This window comes from Hypanus sabinus, chromosome 22 (genome assembly GCF_030144855.1).
Source record: "Hypanus sabinus isolate sHypSab1 chromosome 22, sHypSab1.hap1, whole genome shotgun sequence".
NCBI lineage: Eukaryota > Metazoa > Chordata > Chondrichthyes > Myliobatiformes > Dasyatidae > Hypanus > Hypanus sabinus.
Window position 1 is genome coordinate 18,650,254 of NC_082727.1, and position 22,445 is coordinate 18,672,698.

Here is a 22,445-nt window from a genome sequence, read left to right on the forward strand (position 1 = left end):
CTACTGCAAAAAGCAGCATTGGCGCGACCTTGTACGAGTTTCTTACGCGTTTGGACTTGTTCATTCGTTCCTTCCTACATCAGTCAATTCATTAATTTAATTATGAAAGCCATTTGATGGTTGTAATGATGGTGATACACTATATATACAGTACATACGCAATTACACATGTACATACAAGTATTTTTATGTATGCATACTGTATATACACATGTATTAACTCGCACACACACTCATACTCACACAGACTTACTAGAAAAAATTCACTGTTAATAACTCATTCTCGAATTGCCCCCCTTAAAAATCAAATTACCCCCCTGTGGGGCGTATGCCCCACGTTGGGAACCACTGGACTATAGGGTCTGCTTCTACCACTACCCCCTGGCATCCTATTCCAGGCATTTACACCAATCGCACACTAATCTTATTTTATTCTTCCAAATTCCCATTAACCCACCACCCCTCACTTTCACAAGGAGAAATTAACAGCAGGCAATTAACTGTTGACCTGCATGTCATTGGGTTGAGGAAGGAAACCGGAGCACCGAGGGAATAGACTCACTGTTACAAGGAGAACGGGCAAACTCCATGCAGGGAAGGTGACAGAGGTCGGGATCGAAACCAGGTTTCTGGTGCTGTGAGGCAGCTGCTCTGCCCAGCACGTGGGTTCAGTTAGGACAGGTGAAGGCTGTCCAGGAAACTGCTTTGGAAGCAGAGCTTGTGACAGAGGGATGTCTGCAGCTGAATGGTCTGAATAGCAGCATTGCAGATTATGTAACGCATTACAGCGCAAGTGACTGGGGTTCGATTCTGGAGTTTGTATATTCCCCCTGTGCGGCTTTCCGCTAGGTTCCACTCACATTCCTAAGGTGTACTGACTAGGACTGGCAAGTTGTGAGCATGCTGTGTTGGCACCGGAATTATGGCGACACACACAGCTCATCTTCTGACTGCCCCGGCCGTTGATGCAAACAACGCATTTCACCATAAGCTTTGAAATATATGTGACAAATAAAGCTAATCTTTAACACAATGACGGTGGTCAAGTGGGATGAATCCACCTCTACTGGCTGGGAAAGAGCTGCCAGATCACCCACAGCCCATCAGGAGACCACGATCTGCTGGCATCTCGCAGGCAGGTTAGCAACTGCCCTGTGCAGCCCCAGGTTTCTGGGCTACGCTGCTGTGCCAGTCAGACAAGGGTGAGGAAGAGGGGGTGGGCCAGGAACAGTAGCCGGGTGGGGGAGGGTGACCCGCAGTAATCAGAGGTTAGCCTCACCACCATACCCTTATCCTGCCCCTCCTCCAGATCTTCTCGCAGGTCTCCCTAAATCCGGTCCCCTCACATAACGAGCTGGAGAGGGAGCGGCCAGAGTAGGTTAGGAATGGACAGTTCAGAGAATAAAGGAGGAAAGAAACAGAAAAGTAAGCTTTTCACTGCACCTGCGCATGTGACGAGTGGATGGAAGAAAACCAGAGGGAAGGCTGACTGCGAGGGAAGGGTCAGACTGATCTTAGAGTAGGTTAAAAGTTGACACAATATCATGGACTGAAGGGCCTTCCTGAGCTCTACTGTTCTATGCTCGATGACAATAAACTTGACCTTGAAAATGGTCTGTGGAGGGACTGAGGGACACTGGAGCTGAGACAGACAGTGGAACCTAAGGGAGGTTGTTAGCCAAGCAGGACAGAGGTGCGGACACTTGGAGAGAGGGTTTGGAGGGGGGACGGGATTCGGTTATGATGGTGGGGCTTCTGGCACTGAAGAACAGAAGGGTCTGACCACAATCACAGTTTCTAAGTCCATCTGTCTAGGGCTCCAATGACGAGCAGGACCATGACCACTGGAGAACATTGCCATCAGTGACGGAGAGGAAGAGATCTCTGAGGGCTGTGTAGTAGCTGCAAGCTCGGACATCTTCCACTCCTCACAACCAGAAGGGAGGCAAAGCATCCTCAGCCTGAGGGTCTGCACGAATGGAGTAATGAATTAAACTGCCCCGTTCTTTATCACAACAGCCACCCGGAGAGGGCATCAACTTAATGCCTCCTCGGAACGACCAGACATCAGATATGGACAAGGTCCCTCAGTACTGCATCGCGAGTGTCCGCCTGGTGTCAGATACACCAGCTTCTAACTCAAAGGCAACAGCGCAATCAATGAGTGAGAACTTTAACAACATATTGCATGCAGCTGAAAGAAATCTCACAGAATAGTTCCACCGATCCATGCCATGGTCAATCCGACCAACCAGAAAAACCCTCTGCTCCTTCTCCAGAAATCTCATCCTGCAGGAGACATTAACCCCAGTCCGTTTCCCTGTGAAAAGTTGTAACGCCCCTTAGTTCTAATGAGTGTCATTGAACTTTTGTGGCGAGCCATGCAGACTGGTTTGGAAGAAGGGAATATTACAATGACATCCTGATCTGGCAAAGAGGGAGGTCTTATGGAAGGAAAGAATTTAGGCAGAGAATTATGTTCTGTGGGACAAGACAGCTGAAGACATGGCTTCCTCTGGTGATGATGGTCCAATCCTCTCCACAACTCAAACCTCCAACTTGGCATTAGGTATAAACCACAACAGATAGCTCTATGCACCTTCTTGAGAGACAGATCACTGACACACCCCTTGCCCAGGATAGTGGAAAGCTACACTTCTATAAAGGTGGCAAAATACCACCCGAAAGCTGCTTAACAGGAAAGCCACTGGGCTTGGTTAGCGGCAGGTTTAATGGGGAGGAAAGAGTAGCAGAGATTTAACAGACCATAAAACATAGAAGCCGAATTAAGCTATTCAACTCATTGATCCACTCTGCCATTCCATCATGGTTGATTTATTATCCCTTTCAAACCTATTCTCCTGCCTCTTCCCCAAAACTTTTGACAACCTTACCAATCAAGAACCTAGAACCTCCACTTTAAATTACACCCAATGATTTGTCTTCCACAATCACCAGTGACAATGAACTCCACAGATTTGCCGAAGTCTAGCTAAAGAAATTGCTCCTCATCTCTGTTAAAAAGGGACGCCCTTCTATATTGAGGCTGTACCCTCTGACGCTAGACTCTCTCGCTCTCTTAGGAAATATCCTCTCCACATTCATTCGTTCAATAATTGACAGGTTTCAATTAGATCCCCCCCCCCCCTCATTCTTCTAAACTCCAGCGAGTACAGGCTCTGAGCCATCAAACGTTCCCTCATACATTAAACCTTTAATTCCCAGGATCATATAGTGAGGATTGCCAAAGCTCGGAGTGTAGGCCATTGAAGGTATGGCCATCATTGGTGCAGTGGGTAACACTGGGCAAGAGGCCACTAGTGGAGGAAGAAGAGATCTCTATGGCACCTGGAAATGGTGACGGGGACAGAAAGGCTCAATTTCTACAGTGCCTTTTCCAACTCTTTCAGAGCTTCCCAAAGTTCAGTAGCAACAATGAGGTGAAGCAACTGTTGCTCAGCATGATCCCACCAATAGCAATGTGATTACCTGCTGTGGCTCTGGGAAGCAATGGAGGGATTTGAAGTGGTTTAATCTGGTTGCCGCTCTATATGTAACCCAAGATAGAGTCGGAAAGCTCTCCATGCACAGGCACCTTCAAGCTACCCACTTGTCCAGTTTGAAATTAAAATTTGTGTCGTTGGCAGCACTGCCTCTCCACGGGAAGTGACAGCCATCAAGCTCACCAACATTCACCTAGATATTCAATTATACAAAGCAGCTTTCCTAGCATTGCACAATTGAAAATCACGCCCTTTTCACCCCACAGTGAAGCCAAACAATTCCCAGGCAATTCCAGCACGAACAACTCATGGTTTCAGTGTTAGGGCTGTCCAGAAAAACCACCACTCCACTTTTAGACTGCAGCAGGGAACTTGGTCCATGAACCAGGACAATATGCTCTTCACAAACTTGGGACACCTACTGAAAGTAAATTACTTGCATCTCTTGGTCTCCTTCCCTTTGTAATCCTTCAACGGCTATTCCAATCCCCAAGCCCTCATCAACGCTGTGACCCCCAAAGCAAATTATCACGAGTACATATACGTCACCATATACAACTTTGAGATTTATTTTCTTTTGGGTGTACTCAATAACTCTATGGAATAAGACCATGAGACATGGAAGCAGAATTGGGTCATTGGGCCCCATCGAGTCTGCTCCCATAATTCAATCATGGGTGATCCTTTTTTCCCCTCCTCAGCCCCACTTCCCGGTCTTCTCCCTTCTCCCAGCCTAATCAAGAACCTATCAAGCTCTGCCTTAAATACACCCAACAATCTGGACTCCACAGCTGCCTGTGGCAACAAATTCCACAAATTCACCACCCTCTGGCTAAAGAAATTTCTCGACATCTCTGTTTCAAATAGATGCCCCTCAATCCTAAGGTTGTGCCTCTTGTCCTAGACTCCCCCACCATGGGAAACATCCTTTCCACATCTATGCCTTTCAACATTCAAAAGGTTTCAATGAGATTCCGCCCACCCTTCTAAATTCCAGCAAGTACAGACCCAGAGCTATCAAGTGTTTCAGGTACGGTAACCCTTTCATTCCCAGGATCATCCCTGTGAACCTTCTCCGAACCCTCTCTAATACCAGCATATCTTCTCTTAGATGAGGAGCCCAAAACTGTTCACAACACTTAAGGAGAAGCCTCACCAGTATCTTATAAAGCCTCAGCATTTCATCCCTGCTCTTGCATTCTAGACCTCTTGAAATTAATGCTAACATTGCATTTGCCTTCACCACCACCAACTCAACTTGCAAGTTAATAACCATAACATAATCAATGAAAGGTCACCCAACTTGGGTGTTCAAATAGAAAGCAGAAGACAACAAATTGTGCAAATACAAAGAGAAATAACTAATAATAAAAAATAAAAAAACAATAAATATTTAGAACAAGAGATGAAGAGTCTTTGAGAGTGAGTCAATAGGTTGTGGGAACATTCAGTGATGGGACAAGTGAAGTTATCCCCTTCGGTTCAAGAGCCTGATGGCTGAGGGGTAATAATGGTCGCTGAACCTGGCGTTGTGAGTCCTGAGGCTCCTGTACCTTCTTCCTGAGGGAAGCAGCAAGAAAAAAAGCACGTCCTGGGTTGTGGTCCCTGATGATGGATACTGCTTTCCTGTGACAGATGTGTTTAATGTTTGGGAGGGCCCTTGTGGAATTTTCCTTTGAAGGCTATTGATTGGTGTTTCCATATCAAGCCGTGATGCAGTCAGTCAATATACTCTCCACTACACATCTATAGAAGTTTGTCAAAGTGTTAGATGTCATGCTAAATCTCCACAAACTCCCAAGGAAGTAGAACTGCTGTCGTCCTTTCTTCATAATTGTACTTAAGTACTGGGCCCAGGACAGGCTCCTCTGAAATAACAACACTGAGGAATTTACAGTTGCTGACCCTCTCCGCCTTTGATTCTCCATCAAGGACTGGCTCGTGGACCTCTGGTTTCCTTCTCCTGAAGTCAATAATCAGCTCTTTGGTCTTACTGGCATTGTGAGAGATTGCTGTTGTGGCACCACTCAGCCAGATTTTCAATTTCTCTCCTAAATGCTGATTCATCACCACCTTTGACTCGGCCCACGAAAGTGGTGTCATCAGCAAGTCTGAATACAGCATTGGAGCTGTGCTTAGCCACACGGTCATAAGTGTAAACTGAGTAGAGTAGGAAGCTAAGCACACGGCCTTGTGGTGCACCTGTGCTGATGGAGAACTTGGAGGAGATATTGCCGACCCACACTGATTCTTCAGACCCAGGAATGCCCCAAGGCCCAAACACTCCTGCCCAGACTCTCGCACAAGTCATAGGCCAAGCATAAAGACCATAAGACATTGGAACACAAATGAGGCCATTCAGCTTATCAAATTTGTTTCAATGTTTATCATTGCTGATTAATATCCCTCTCAACCCATTTTCCTGCCTTCTCCTCATAACCTTTAACGTCCTATTAATCAAGAATCTATCAGTCTCTGTTTTAATATACCCAATAACATGGCCTCCACCACCTTCTGTGGCAATGAATTCCACAGATTCACCACCTCCTGACTCCTGAAATTCCTCCTTATGTCTGTTCTTTCTATTCCACAGCTGTGCTCTCTGGCTCTACTCTCCCAGTATTTGAAACAACCTTCGCACATCCTCTCTATCTAGGCCTTTCAAAATTCGGTAGGTTGCAATGAACTCCCTCCTCATTCGTCCAAACTCCAGTGAGTACAGGCCCTGAGCCAGTAATATCCCAAGTTCAATGACACGTTGCTGCTTATGGGGATCTGATCAGCATAAATTAACTGTGGTTGCATTTTGAAAACTGAACAGTATTCTATAAAACACCTTACAGCTGGTGCTTTTAAAAAGTTAAGCGGAAAGTGCCATAAAATTCAGGTTTTAATCATTTCTTCAAGAAATTACACAAAGGTTTGCAAACACCCCCCCATTATTAAACAAGGGGAGGCATCAATGTCTTAACAAGACACACACGATTATTTGTCATAGAGTTAAACGACACATAAATGGGCCATTCAGCCCACTGATCCATAATAAGCATTAAGTACCTGTTTACATCACATCAATTCCAGTTAAATTTCCTCACCAACTCTCTCATGGCTCTAATTACAACTTTTACTTGGTAATTTACCGTAACCAATTAACCTCTTGTTCATATTTTTGGAATCTGGCAGGTAACCAAAGTACCTGGGGAAACGAGCAGTCACAAGGAGAACATGCAAACTCCACACAGACAGCACTTGAGGTCAGGATTGAATCTGGGTCTCTGGATCTACGAGGCAGTGGTTCCCCCTAATGTCACAGTCATTCTCTTAAAGTACAGCATAGTTAATTTCATCACAATCAACACAAGATCTCAAATGACATCAGAAGGACAAAAAGAATAAAAGACTTGGCATGTCAACAGAGACTCAAACATCCACAGCACAACTTCAAACTGTGTTTATCGTTTCGCCAGAATTCTGGCCGATTTTACCCGACAATCAACACCCTCATGGGGACTTGAGTGTGCATAAATTGACTGCAGCAGCATTTTGAAAACAGTACATCATTCCACAAAACAACTTGGCAGCTTTTGTTTTAAAAAAAAGTTAAGTGAAAAGTGCTATAAAATTGTGTTTTTTTTCCATTTCTTTGAGAAATCACACAGCCATACTCAGGGTAAACACTGCCCAACGCAGCAAAGCAACAATGAAGCACAAACACATACACACCCCCAAAGCAGATCTTAGCCAGGACACTTGTAAGAGTTGAGGCACCTTTCAGAAAGAAATATAAAACGAGAGACAAGCACAAAATGACCAGAGAGCAGTGGGGTGGGGGGGGGGGGGGGTTGGGGTTAGCAATGGGAGTCGTGGTCCCAAACTACACTTGCAATGCCCAGTTAGACTCTTCATCAATTCTAGATTTTAAATTAAATTATCTGGATGGCAAAAACTCTTTGAACACAGCACATGTCAGCAGTTGTGGGAGGAACAATCGCCCCCCTCTCTGTCCCTATCCCTGTCGTGACCATCACTGCCAGGCATTCACCACCCAGGTCTCGGAGGGGTTCTTTTATTAAAATTTTACTTTAACCCCCCTTGCTTTGCTGCTTACCTCATCCTCCACACAAACATACGGTCAGCTGCAGCCAGCAACCGAACACTCGCGGAAGAGAGGGAGAAAGCGGCGGCGGAAGAGCTCGGCAACCCTTGGAGCGTGTGGCAGGCCTCGGCCTTCGCGGTGAGACCACCCCTTCCCCTTCCCGTCCCACCCCACCCCACAGCCAGGGCCGGCCGGCCGGCCGGGGACCTCCTCGGCCGCTCCAGCCCCCGGGCCTCGCTCGCCTCAACGCAGTTAAAGCGGCGCTGACTGCAGCAAGTTAACAAAAGTCCCGAGAATGTGAGGTGCGAACACTCACAGACACAAGGCCCACACACAAACACACACAGAGCAACGAGAGAGAGTAATAGTTAAAAAAAAGAGGGGTTATTTTTTACCTTCACGGAAGCTGGTCCAGTGGGGACACCCAGGGCTGACTGGAACTGAGAAACCCCCTCCCTCTCCCAGCCAGAAAAACAAACCACTTCAGTGATATATTCTTATTTGTTTATTATTGCTTTAAAGCAAAGCCCTGCGGTGAATTGGGACGCCTGCCCTCTCTGCTTAGCCGAGGAGCTGAGCCTTTTGTTCTGTGCGGGGCCAGGCAGCTGTCAGGCAAACAACAATAGCGTGTGCAGGAGCCCGGACTCACTGTGTGTCTGTGTGTGTTGGTGTTATGTGGCCCCAGTTTGCACTGAATTACACAGGCTTGTGGCAGACGGGCGGCTCCTCCCCCCCCCCCCCCCCCCTGCTCCTGGACAGACAATAGGGTGAACCCAAGGCCTAGGAGAATTTGCTTCCCACATCCAAAACCACCCCCTCCCCTCACCCCACCATCAACTCTCGCTTCCCTTCCCCCTCCCCGAGGGAGGCAGACTACTTCCCAATCTGCCACACTGACTCCAAGACAAAGAGAGGCTGGTAGAGATAATACCACAGCGATCTGCAGGAGTAAACAGTGTTTTTGCACCCTTGGAAGCAGTTCAGGTTGCTCCTTGGTCCCCACCTTAACCTCGCCCTGTCCTACAACCCTCCTCTGTCATAAACACAAGATATTGCTCAGATGTTTGAAATCATAAAGCAACACAAACAAAATGCTGAAGAAACTCAGCATCTACGAGATCCTTCATTCCCCCACTCCTCCATTCCCAGTTCTCATCAGTTTTAATCTCCCCATTGCTGGTGGTCCCATCCTCAACTGTGTTTGCCCCAAGTTCTGAGGTTCCCTCCATGAACCTAGAGTTTAAACAAGCCAGAATCAGATTATTAGCACTGACATATGTTGTGAAATTTGTGATCACTCAGTGGCCTGGTGTCGATTTCCTAAAAACAACCTTGGGACCCTACATCCTGACTAAGAATCTCAACCCAAAACGTTGATTCTTTATTTCTTTCCATAGATGCTGTCTGACCTGCAGCATTGTGTGTGTGTTATTCTTGGGATGTTTCACCACGTTGACCAGGAAAAACCTTGGTGAAATAACGTTCTTGCACTTGAGATGAGAAGCAATCGGCTCATGGTGCCCTGTGAAGAACACTTTCACTGATTCCTGCCAATAAGGCTGCATCAGCATCTACTTTCATTTTTAACATTTGTGGCATTTAAATCTTTTAACCACTGTGAATGTTTCTGTCATGTGAGCCAAGGGGTCAGAAATGAAATGAAAGCTGAACTTGTTGTCTTTAGAAAAGTACTGAGACTGTGCACTTATCGGGCAATTAAAGATAAATTAAAATGCCAATGAGGCATTCAGCAACGTGTTCAGAGACACAATTTGTTCTTTATCTTCTCCTTCATCACCTAGCCTTTTAAAATAAATCAGCCGAGTGATCCTACTAACTAAATAGAAAGTGATGATGTTCTTCCTTCAGGATGTGTGTGCTGGACCTTGGGGAACAATGGTAGTCGGGGATCCTTGTAGTGTTTTGGATGTTAATAGTGTGATGTGAATTGATTGACGGGGTAGGAGAAAGAACTATTAAACGATCAACATCCCACTCACACCACCCCAAACTGACCTACATTCATCGTGACCCCATCAGAATCCACCAACGTCCCAACTCTTAACTGTATCCGCCCACTACCCGGGGACAACTCAGAAGTGTCATCTCACAAGGACCATCAAGGGAGACAAGTGGCTTGTTTTGCTGTTGCTGTGCAGTTCTACTGAACATAGTGAGTAGGCTATGTTGGCACTGGAATGTGTGCCAACACTTGTGGGTTGTCCCCAGCACATTCCTCAGGTTGTGTTGGTTATTAATCCAAAACAACATATGTTTCAATGTATACATGAACCCGAACCGTCCTGCACATTTCATGGCTTTCTGTAACTGAAGGAAAGAGGCTATCCCATAATAGGATGCCATTTTCCTGTTGGTAGCAGGAATGGAGTATCCCCAATAAATTCCCACCGCTCCCCAAATATGGTCACCTCTTCCCAATCTGCATTCATCAGATCAGCCACATGGGAACACCATGTTCTGATTATTATGGCATTCCCCTTGACATATATCCACCAGCACCTTCTCATCTCCTGTGTGAGCGGCAATGAGAATTTACTGGGGATAATCCATCCCTACTCCTAACACCCACAGCTTGAAATATGGGAAAATGGAATCCCGTCTTTCCGTTCAGTTACAGAACAAGAAAGAGTGCAAACACAAGATTCATAAGGATGCTGTCAGAGGGAGAGGTTGTGCAGCTTTAAGATTTTATTCATTGGACCAGAGGAGACTGAGTAGGCATCCTACAGAGGTACAGAAAATCACGAGGGACATGCATACACTGAATCCCACAGAAAGGGAATCAGAAACTCGGAGGGCATTGCTATAAGATGATAGGTAAGTTATTTGAAAGGGACTTGAGGGGCAACATCTTCATCTACGGCAGAGATTCCTAACCCGGCTTTATGGTATTGATCCATGGCATTAAAAAAAAAGCTGGGAACCCCTGCTCTGGAGGATGGTGGGTATAAGAGGGAGTAGTTGAGGCAACAATTGGAAGAGACGGATATAAAACACAGAACGGTGCGATACAGTACAGACCATTTAACCTACCCCAAGATCAATCTAACCCTTCCCTCCCACACTGTCCTCCATTTTTCTTTCACCCAAGGACAGGAAAGTTTTAGAAGGGTCAAATGGTTGTCAGGGACTGGGTGGTCTGAAGGGACTGCTTCGTTGCTTTTATAACTCTATTCCTCTACAATTCTATTCATTAGCTGTTCCCCTCACCCCACAATCTCCACTCCCTTGTCAGAAATAAACAGCTATTGCTGAACGTACAAAATGGTGGTGGGCAGGATCGGATCAGTGATGACACCAATCACTGCACCGCCCTTTCACACCCCCGTGCTGCATGTCGAGGAAGACACCGCTGCTCAGTGCGTACATGCGGCAGACTCTTTCTTCTGCAGCCCTTCACCTTTACCACCTATCACCTCCCAGCTTCTTACTTCATCCTCTCTCCCCCAGCCACCTGGCTTCACCCATCACCTTCTAAGCTTGTCCTCCTTCCATTCCGCTCCCACCCCCCCCCCCCCGCCCACCTTTGTATTTTGGCATCTTTACTCTCCCTTTACTGTCCCGACAAAGACTCCCTGCCCGAAATGCCGAGCATTTATTCATTTGCGTTGATGCTGCCTGACCTGCCGAGTTCCTCCAGAACTTTGCGTGTGGGTGTTATACTTGCAACAGGAAGCTGGGCAGGTCAGCTTGATGGTAAGGTTGTGAGCTTAAACAGAGATGCTTCCATGTTGCCAACACAGCTCAGCAAAAACATGCAGTTAAGTACTACACTTAAATGAGCAATATGCCCATTTTATGGGAGTGAATGTTAAACAAGACCTGTTAAACAACAGCAGGTGTTTGGTCAAATGACTAAAAGTTTGAACAATGGTCCAAGTTGAAGCAGGGAGACAGAGTGGCTCACTACAAAGACCAGACAAGGTCTGTCAACATTAACATGCAACCCACAATCATATTACAGCATTACCATAGAAACAGAAAAAATTACACCCTCTCTCACCCTTCACACACTAAACCAACAAAGCAATCATTAAAAGAAGAGAAGAATGATTTCTCATTTCCTGCATTGACCTCTGGATTTATAGACAACCACTAATCTAAGAAATAGTAATTTGCCTATTAGGTGTAAATTGCACCTGGTCCTCTACAATGACCTTAATTGAACTGGTACCTTCAACATCAAAGAAAATACACAAAACGCGGTGGAACTCAGCAAGTCAGGCAGCATCCATGGAAATGAATGAACAGTCGGTGTTTCAGTCCCCAGACCCTTCTTCGGGACTGAGAAGGAAGGGGGAAGATGCAAGGATAAAGACGTGGGTGGAGGGGTAAGAGGCTAGCCGGAAGGTGATAGGTGAAGCCTGGTAGGTGCAAATGATTAAGGAGAGAAGAAAGAATCTGATAGGAGAAAGGGAAGGAGGAGGGCACCCAGGGGGTAGTAATAGGCAGGTGAGAAGAGTAGAAGGTCAGAGTGGGTAATGGGGGGGTGGATTTGTTTATCAGAAAGAAAAATTGATATTCATGCCATCAGGTTGGAGGGTACCAGATGGAATATAAGGTGTTGCTTCTCCACCCTGAGGAGGCCATGGATCGATGTGTCAGAATGGGAATCAGAATTAAAACACTTGGCCACCAGGAAGTCCCACTTGTAGCAGATGGTGTGGAGGTGCTCAACGAGATAGCCCGTCCCTGTTTATGATCTGTCTCGCCGATGTAGAGGAGGCCTGCGTCAGGAGCACCAGACACAACAAACAACTCCAGCAGATTCACAGATTAAGTGTAGCCTCAACATCACACAAAATTCCCCAAGACATTTCACACAGTGATGTGACGTAACCATGCTGTGTGAGTAGATACCACAGCGGGTGACCAGCAGAAGTGGGAGATACTGAAAGGGGAATCCTGCACTCAGAGCCAGGCAGGGTGAAGGTACCAACACTACCATTGGTGGCATTACATTTAGGGACTCTCAAGCATGAGGTACAAGGCCACAGAGTTTTAAAGTGCAGGTATTCCGGGACACGGAGTCCGGGTGGATCAATGGGAACAGGGTGTGATACAGTGTCAGCACAGCATTGAAAGAAATAAAAATCAGTAAAAAGGGTTTTTAAAAAAAACCCTCAAGTAGATCAGTCAGTTTGAGTTGACTTGGTACGTCACCAAGGACTCTAGCAAATTTCTACAGATGTAAGGTGCAGTGCACCCTGCCCGGCTACATTGCCACCAGCTACGAAGGCTCCATTGCAAAGGGTCAGGTAAAGGTGCAGAAGGTTGCAAACTCAGCCAGCTCCATCATGAGCACTAGCCTCCTCAGCATCAAGGGCATCTTCAAAAGGAGATTCCTCAGACAGGGACCATCCATCATGAAGCATTGTCATATCCTCTGTAGACACTTGTCGTTATTACCTTCAGGGAGGAGGTACAGGAGCCAGAGGACAAACACGCGTTTTAGCAATAGCTTCTTCCCCTCCATCATCAGATTTCTGAAAGGTCCACGGACCCATTATCACCACCTCATAGCACCACGGTTTACAGTACCAGGCAACCCAGGTTCAATTCCCACCACTGCCTATAAGGAGTTTGTACGCTCTCCCCGTGTCCATGTGGGTTTCCTCTGACAGTCCAAAGATGCACCAGATGGTAGGTTCATTGGCCATTGTAAATTGTCCCGTGATTAGGCTGGGATTAAATGGGGGAATGCCGGGCAGTGTAGCTCAAAGGAAGAGAAGGTCCTATTCCATACAAATAAATTATTTTGCTCTTTTTGCACTCATTATTTTTAACATACTGTATTTCTGGATTGTAACAGTAATTTTTTTGTACTTCACTGTACTGTTGCTACAAAACAACAAATCTCATGGCACAAGTCAGTGAAAGTAATCCTGACTCTGAGTGAGAAACCCGACTAGCTTGAAGATGGGGGTAAGGACAGATACGGCAAAGAGGTTGAGACCAGGCTTGGTGTGGCTTTTCAGGCTGACAGATTAACGAGGTCGGATAGAGACACAAACAACAGGCAAAGGAACACGATACCGTCGTGAAGTGGGTCAGAGACTAAAACCAAGAGGAGAACCCGGAAAGTGATAGCACAGAGAGAAAGTCCACATTCATATTAGTGGTGGAGAACGGACCAAAGTGAAAGTCCGAGATATAGTGGACATGGACAGGCTGTTACTATCATGGGGGAGAGTAAGATTAGAGGGCACAGCCTCAGAATAGAAAGGACAATAGGAGGAATTTCTTTAGTCAAAGGATGGTGAATCTATGGAATTCTTAGCCACAGACAGCTACGGAGGCCAAGTGATTGGGTATATTAAAGCAGATGTTGCTAGATTCTTGATCAGTAAGTGTGTTGAAGGTTATGCGGCAGAAGGCAAGAGAATAGGGTTGACAGGGATAATAACGGAATGCCAGTAGACTTGTGGGCTGAATGGCCTTAATTCCATTCCTATGTCTTATGGTCTCAGAGTTGGCCCAGTGACTCATACAAAAGAGGGGACAGCAGTGCACCGGACCGAGGAGGTAATACAGGTGCTGGGGCATCAGTGTGGTGGGGTTCACAGGGCTGGTGATAAATTCTTGATCAGTAAAGGTGTTGGGGTTATGGGTAGAAGGTGGGAGAATGATTTTTTTTTTTAAGGCCACGATTGGATAGCAAACTTAAAAGAATGACTGGCCTAATTTTGCTCCTATATCTTATGGGCTTATGATTTTATGGCCAGTGTTGACACAAAAAGTGAAAGCACGTTGAGTTTGATGTTGCTTCCAGAAAGCTGCGACCTGCCCGAAGATCAGGTGTTGTACCCTGAGCGTATAGATTGGTCACAGACGGACAGGTGCTTGAGCAAGCAGTCGTCTTGATCATTGCTGCGTTTCTCAAGTGTGGAGGAGACTATACTGTGGACACCACACGGAGATTCTCCAGACTGAAAGAATTAAAAGAGAACAGTGGTTTCAACTGGAAAAGAGAAAAGGACGGGGAAGAAGACTTGTGTTGCATGTCTGTGGTTGCTTGGGAAAGTGTTGCATTAAGGGAAGAGGTTTTCAGAGAGAATGGACCCAGGAGTTGTGAGGGAACACTCCCTCTGAAACACTGAAAGGAAAAAGGAAGGCATCTCATTAAAGGTGGTGGAAATTGTCAAAGACAAAGAAATCTAAAGTCTGGTACGGTAGCAGGTGAGGAGCAGGGGAATTTTGTTTTTGCTCCATGCAAGTGGGGTGACAGCAGAGGCAAAGGAGATAGAAGAGGTGTGGTTGAGGGCTCTGATAATTGTGGCACAAGGGAAACCACAGTTCAGGAAAAAGGAAGACGTCTCAACTGAAAGTTTCACTGTCAGAGCAGACACAGGAAAGACAGAGGAATGAAAGAATAGTCAGATGTACAGTCAAGATAGCTTTAGGAAACTGTAGGTTATAATGACTGCCGCTCGTCTACTGTAACGGCTTGGAGACGGGTGATACTGGCACCCTAAACCTCTTCCACCATCTACAATGCAGAAGTCAGGAACATAGAACAGTAGGGCACAGGAACAGCCCGACCAGCTAAAAAGCAAATTGAAAACACCCAAACACAAATCCCTCCTACTTCCTCACATCCATGTGCCTATCCAAATGTCTCTTAAAAACTTCTAATGCATTTGCCTCTCCCACCATACCAGGCAGTGCATTCCAGGCATCCACCACTCTGAGTAAAAAATTTAGCCCTCACATTCCCTCTGAACCTACCCCCTCTCACCTACAATGCGTACTCTCTGGTATTAGACTCTTCAGCCCTGAGAACTTGATGGGATGATGTGTCTGCCTGAACAACTGCAACTCTGAAAATGCTTAACATCATTCTGAAATAAGTTGGCAGCACAATAGCAGAACATTTGGCATATTGCTTTGCAGCGCTGATTCCTGCATCTATTATAAGGAATTTGTGCGTTCTCCCTGTGACTGGATGTTTCTTCCCACATTCCAAAGACGTACAGGTCAGGGTTATTAAGCTGTGGGCACGCCAGAAGCGTGCATGAACAATCCAATTCACTGTATGTTTCGATGTACGTGTGACAAAGCTAATCTTTAAAAACAGCAGCCCATTTCATCGGCAACCCACCCACTGTCCAAAACGCTTCCTCCCAGCTTTGCCGGCACACAGTGGCTGAGCTGTGCACTGCTACTCACCCAATACCTACCAAACCCACCACCGCCCCCATTAGCAAGAGCAAGAAACACCACTCACTGCCTGCAATTTCACTTTCAACTCACACTCCATTCCACTTTGGAAATGCATCGACATTCTCTCCTTGTCGCTGAACCCTGTAACTCCTTCCCCAACAGCACAGTGGGAGAACCCTCCCCAAAGGTGCTGAAGTAGTTCCAGGTAGTGGCTCACCCCATCTTCTCAAGCGGTAATTAGGGATGGGTAATAAATCCTGGCCTTGTCATTAATGTCCAGATCACTCAGTAGGAATGAGTAAATAAACAAAGGCTTGTAAGCAAACTTTCTGACTGTATAAAGAATTGCTCTAATGTGTACTGTTCCACAGGGGTTACAGAGGCAAGCTCTGAGGGTACCCAGCAGGACTATAGTGGACACAAAGTACACTGCAGATGCTGTGGTCAAATCAACATATACAAACAAGCTGGATGAATTCAGCAGGTCGGGCAGCATCCGTTGAAATGAGCAGTCAACGTTTCGGGCCGAGACCCTTCGTCAGGACTGAAGGAGGGGGCCTATAAAGAAGGTGGGGGGAGGGTGGAAAACCAATCAGAGGAAAGATGAAGGGTTGGGGGAGGGGATAGGCCGGAGAGGTGAAGAAGGAATGTAAGGGGAAAGCACTATGGGTAGTAGAAGGCGGCAGAATCATGAGAGAGATGATAGGCAGCTAGAAGAGGAGGCAGAGTGAAAGTGGGATGGGGCAAGGGAGAGGGAGGGAATTACCGGAAGTTGGAGAATTCGATGTTCATACCAAGGGGCTGGAGACTACCCAGACGGTATATGAGGTGTTGCTCCTCCAACCTGAGTTTGGCCTCATCATGGCAGTAGTGGAGGTCAGGTATGGACATATCCGAACGGGAATGTGAAGCAGAGTTGAAGGACTATAGTGGGTTGTCTGAGCGTCACCAGAGTGGGCACTGGTCTAGGATGAGCATAACCAAAAGATGGAAGTTACTCAAAGAACCCAACAACGCCCCTCTGCCATCCGATTTCTGAATGGACATTGAACCTATGAACACTACCTATTTTTTTTATTTCTATTTTTTGCAAAACTTATTTACACTCTCACACACATATACACACTCTTACTGTAATTCAGTTTTTTCTTTCTATTATCATGTATTGCAATGTACTGCTGCCGCAAAGTTAACAAATTTCACGACGTATGCCGGTCATATTAAACCTGATTCTGATGTATTCATCTCCAAGACCATGCCAAAGACAAGAGGAAACACAAACAAGACTGGTGAGGACTGAAGAAGGGCCTCAGCCCGAAACGTCGACTGCTGCCTGCCTGACCTGCTGAATTCCTCCAGCGTTTGTGTATTACAAGAGGAGAGGAGATCGCTTCTCTGAATTCATTTGAAGGACATAGGTATTGCTGTTGAGGTCAATGTTTATTTCCTATCTCTAATTGCCCTTTAGAGGGTGGCAGTGAGACACCTCCTTGAACTGTTGTTCAGGGACCACTAAGACGTTTTGACACAACTAGCTTGAAGTCTATTTCAAGACAGCTTGAACTCACGCAGTCATGGGGAGAATGTACAGACTCCTTACAGACAGCCACAGGAATTGGACCCAGGTCACTGGTACTGTAAAGCGCTGTGCTATTTACAATAATCCATTAGTTTCATGGTCATGAGGACTATTCTAACCATTCTAAACTCTGGATTATTCCACTAATGGAACTTAAGTTCCTCTTGATTTGAAACTAACTATCATGCTGTTTATTAAATGGTCCCCTCGTACGATAAGGTGGACACTTGACCTCAAAATCTACCCTGTTGTGGTTTTGCACCTTATTGTTCTGTCTGCATTATAACTTTCCGGTAACTCTTTATTCTGTATTAGTTCAGCATGGTAGCACAGCGACTAACCCTTTACAGCGCCAGCAACAGGGGTTCAATTCCTGCTGCTGTCTACAAGGAGTTTGTACATTCTCCCCGTGACTCCATGGATTTCCTCCTGGCACTCCGGTTTACCTTCCACATTCCAAAGACACACGGATTAGAGTTAGGGTTAGTGAACTGTGAGCAGACTATGTTGGCACCTTGCAAGCTGCCTCCAGCACATCCTTGGACCATGCTGATACGTTGACACAAACAGCGAATTGACTGTTTTGATGTAGGCGTGACAAGGTTCATCGTTATCTTGTCACTGTTTATTCCCTTGTGTTACCTCAATGTGATGGATTGAGTTGTCTGGATAGCATGCACAACAACTTTTTTTACTCTACCCCCATAAGGGTGTCAACAGAAGTCCCTGAAGCCTCTGGAATGAAGAGTCCAGCAGTTTGCACGTTAGCCGGCTATGAGCCCACCCGAGTCAAAAACTCACACAGCCCCAGCTCATGGCTGCTCTCACACAGAACAGTACAGCATAGGAGCAGGCCCTTCGGCCCACAATGCTGTGCAGGACCAATTAAATTAGTAATCAAATGGTTAAACCAGCCTCTTGTGCCTACCCACTTTCCTCATGTTCATGTGCCTATTTGTGTGTCTGTCAAAAGTCTCTAACATATCTGCCTCTACCGCCACCCGACAGCACATTCCAGACACCCAGCACTCTCCGTATAAAAACATCCCCCTCATCTCTCCTTCAAAACTACCCCCTCATACTTTATATGCTTACCCTCTGAAATTTCAACCCTTGGAAAGAGATAATGTCTATTATGCCTCGCATAATCTTATAAACCTCCATCGGATCTTCCCTCAGCCTCCGCCACTCAGAGAAAACAACCCAAGTTTGTTCAGCCTCTTGTTCTAGCACGGCCTGAGGCTGGGCCTCAGTAAGCTCAGTACCAACTGCAGAGCAGTGGGGTGGGGGGAGCTGGGAGGTTCCAAGCTGGTTACATACCTTGCTCCCCAATTTGCTCTTCCATCACTCCCTTCCACACTCTCCCTCTTACTGAAAGCCGAGATGATTTCAGAACTGGAGGGATGTGATGCTGTTTTGCTCAGGATCAAGCCTGTGCTTGGGATGAGCAAGTGTGGGTCACTTCCTCCTGCTCCAACCGTTGTGTGTTGGGCAGCGTCGGGTGCATGGGCGGGGCACAAAAGGGAGGGGTGACCGAGCTTCTCCACCAGCATTGGACCAACTGCCTGGAGAGGGGACCCCAAAGGAGGAAGAGCTGATGTCAGATCAGTCTGCCCATCACTGAGGCGGCATGATAAAGCAAGAATGGGGAGGAGAAGGTGGCCTCCAGGGCAGATACGACTCCTCACAGGCATCCTCAGGAAAACCGCAAGCGCCTGGTATGCTGCTGATAACAGCAGGATCACACCGCAGAGCCTCTCTCGCACAGAACCAGGACAGCCTCTTGCAATGTACTGCTGCCGCAAAGACAAGAAATTTCATGACGTATGCTGGTGATATTCAACCCGATTCTGATTCTGAGGTAGTGCATTTTGGAAAGCCAAACCAATAATGTACTATGAATGGAAGGGTACGAGGGGGTGGAAAGTAACAGAGGGATCTAGGAGTCAAGTTATGCTTTATTGAAAACGGTGTCACGGCAGGAGAGAGGGCATATGATTGTCAGGTTGGAGGCCGGTGACTAGTGATGTGCCTCAGGGATCTGTACTGGGTCTAATGTTGTCTGTCAGATACATTAATGATCTGATGACGGGATGGTAAATTGGATTAGTAAGTATGCAGATGATACTAAGATAGGTGGCGTTGTGGATAATGAAGTGGGTTTTCAAAGCTTGCAGAGGGATTTAGGCCAGTTAGAAGAGTGGGCTGAAAGATGGCAGATGGAGTTTAATGCTGATAAGTGTGAGGTGCTACATTTTGGTAGGACGAATCAAAATAGGACATACATGGTAAATGGTAGGGCATTGCAGAATGCAGTAGAACAGAGTGATCTAGCAATAATGGTGCATAGTTCCCTGAAGGTGGAATCTCATGTGGATAGGGTGGTGAAGAAAGCTTTTGGTATGCTGCCCTTAATAAATCAGAGCATTGAGTATAGGAGTTGGGATGTAATGTTAAAATTGTTCAAGACATTGGTGAGGCCAAATTTGGAGTATTGTGTACAGTTCTGGTCACCTAATTACAGGAAAGATGTCAACAAAATAGAGAGAGTACAGAGGAGATTTACAGGAATGTTACCTGGGTTTCAGCACTTAAGTTACAGAGAAAGGTTGAACAAGTTAGGTCTTTATTCCTTGGAGCGTAGAAGGTTGAGGGGGGACTTGATAGGGGTATTTAATTTATGATGGAGATAGGTAGAGTTGGCGTGGATAGGCTTTGTCCATTGAGAGTAGGGGAGATTCAAACAAGAGGACATGAGTTGAGAGTTAGGGGGCAAAAGTTTAGGGGTAACACGAGGGGGAACTTCTTTACTCAGAGAGTGACAGCTGTGTGGAACGAGCTTCCAGTAGAAGTGGTAGAGGCAGGTTTGATATTGTCATTTAAAAAAAATTGGATAGGTATATGGACAGGAAAGGAATGGAGGGTTATGGGCTGAATGCAGGTCGGTGGGACTAGGTGAGAGTAAGCGTTCGGCACGGACTGAGATGGCCAGTTTCCGTGCTGTAATTTTTATATGGTTATAGGAGTTGGGACATTTATGTTATACCTGTAGAAGTGATTAGTAAGGCCAAAGTTTGGAGTAGTGTCGAAAGTCTTGGTCACCTTATTATAGGAAAGAGTGCAGAAAAGATGTACAAGAACATTGTCAGGACAGAATTGTAGGAGAGTTTTAGGGAGAAGTTGTCCAGGCTAGATCTTTTTTTCTCTGGAATGTAAGAACATGAGGGGTGATCTTATAGAGGCTTTTAAAATTAGGGGAGGCATGGATAAGGTGGATGGTATCAGTATTTTCCCCAAAAACAGGGTGTAGAGAATTACAGTGAGAGGTGAAAGATATGAAAGGGAGGCCTGAGAAACCATGTTTTCAGGATGGTGAGTGTATGGAATGAGAGGAATTGGTTGAGGTAAACTGGTATCATTTAAGAAGCACTTGGACAGGTACATGTAGGGGCAGGTTTCAGAGCGATACGGACCAAACACAAGGAACTGGCACCAGCTCCGTGGTGAACATGGACTGTATCCAGGCTGTTTTGCTCAATGGAACCATTACCTACTCAGCCACCTTTCCCCCCCCCGAAATCAAAAGACACAATCACCACATTCCCTTGCTTAATCCCCTCTCTCTATGTTCCTCCATTCCATTCACACCACCTCCACTGCTTCGTCATTTCATCACGGCTGGTCCATTTTCCTCACAGTCCCAAACCCCTGCTTTCTCCCTGTACTGCTTCATGCTCTGATCAATCTATTAACCTCTACTTTAAATATACCCAATGCCTCGGTCTCCACAGTTGCCTGTGGCAAAAAAGTGCTGGCTGTCCACTCGATCTATGCCTCTGAATCATTATATACTCCTCTCTTTCAAGTCACCTCTCATGATCTTTCACTCCAAAGAGAAAAACACTAGCTTCCTCAACCTACCCTCATAAAATATGCTCCCCAGTCCAGGCAGAATCCTGGCAAATCTCCTCTGCAGCCTCTCTAAAGCTTCCACATCCTTCCTATAATGACCAGCAATGAACCAATAAGCCAAGAGTGGTCTAACCAAGGGTTTACAGAGCTGCAACATTACTTTGTTCAGGACCAAGGGTGAAAGATTCACACTGCGCCATGGATAGTCCCAAGCTTGGCTGCGAAAGGAGGAGAGCTGAGTAAATCCCTCCCTTAAAAACCCAGAGCTACAGAAACAGCAACAGCTCCAAAGACCTCATCCCTGGGAAAGGAAGGATCTTTGAAGATGGGCTACACTTGGGGACAACTTGAAAGACTGGACCAGGACCCATGTGAGTTGCTGTCAGCGGCCTATAACCCCCATAAGGGTGATGGGCTTAAGTAAACGAGCAATTGATACAGTGGGGGGGGGGGCAGTGCAGCTACGGGCAGGAAGGGAGGAGATGGGGGGGTTGGTGTGGTTCATAACTGGTAAGTGATCAGCAGGGAGCCGGATTGGTGATTAAATGAAAACAATTTAGATTCATATTCACATTCATATTTATCATGTGTACATCCAAACATACAGTGAAATGTGGTGTTTTGTGTTAAAACAACTAACACACCCGAGGACATGCTGGGGGCAGCCTGCAAGTGCCTTTGTGGGCACTCCGGTACCAACGTGGCATGGCCATAATGCTCGGCAAAACAATAATCTGCAGGGCTGAAGAGAAAAAGTCCAACGTACTTGAAGTCAGTATCGACCCTCAGGTCTGCATGGCCTCATGTATTATAATAGCTCTCTATGACGCTGATGATTGGGAGACAACTGCTTGGCCAGGACCCTCAGGGAGAACTCACTGCTTCTCTTCAGGGTATCCCTTCCACTGGTTAATGTTTGCGTTGCACAGCGCTGGAAAAGTCCACACTGCGTTTGCCTCCAAACCGGGATTTGAACCTGCAACCTTCTGGCTCAGGGTAAGGGGGAGCTGCCCGCTGAGCCGGAGGAAGATGAGGCAGGCTCAGCTGGTGACAAGTGCCCTCCCCTTCCTCAGGGTGGCTGGAGATCAGCTCAGCAAAGAGCGCAGAGGGTAGAAATTAAACCGAGAGAGACAACTAAATAAATGAGAGGGAGGGGTGGATCACATTCTAA

The 22,445-nt window shown here is 46.4% G+C and overlaps 1 protein-coding gene across 4 annotated transcripts in view; it reads right to left on the minus strand.

The window, feature by feature from the left end:
* Positions 1-22,445, minus strand: part of LOC132379392 (LIM domain-binding protein 1) — a 94,743-nt gene that overhangs the window by 41,207 nt on the left and 31,091 nt on the right. Inside the window, exon 1 of one of the 4 annotated variants that reach the window (XM_059947188.1) lies at positions 7,995-8,018. The exons of 2 other annotated variants lie outside the window; for them this stretch is intronic. The gene's annotated coding sequence lies outside the window, so the exon portion shown is untranslated. Of the gene's footprint in view, positions 1-7,611; positions 7,753-7,994; positions 8,019-22,445 lie in introns of those variants that run through there. One more of the 4 variants, XM_059947187.1, reaches the window with a different exon arrangement.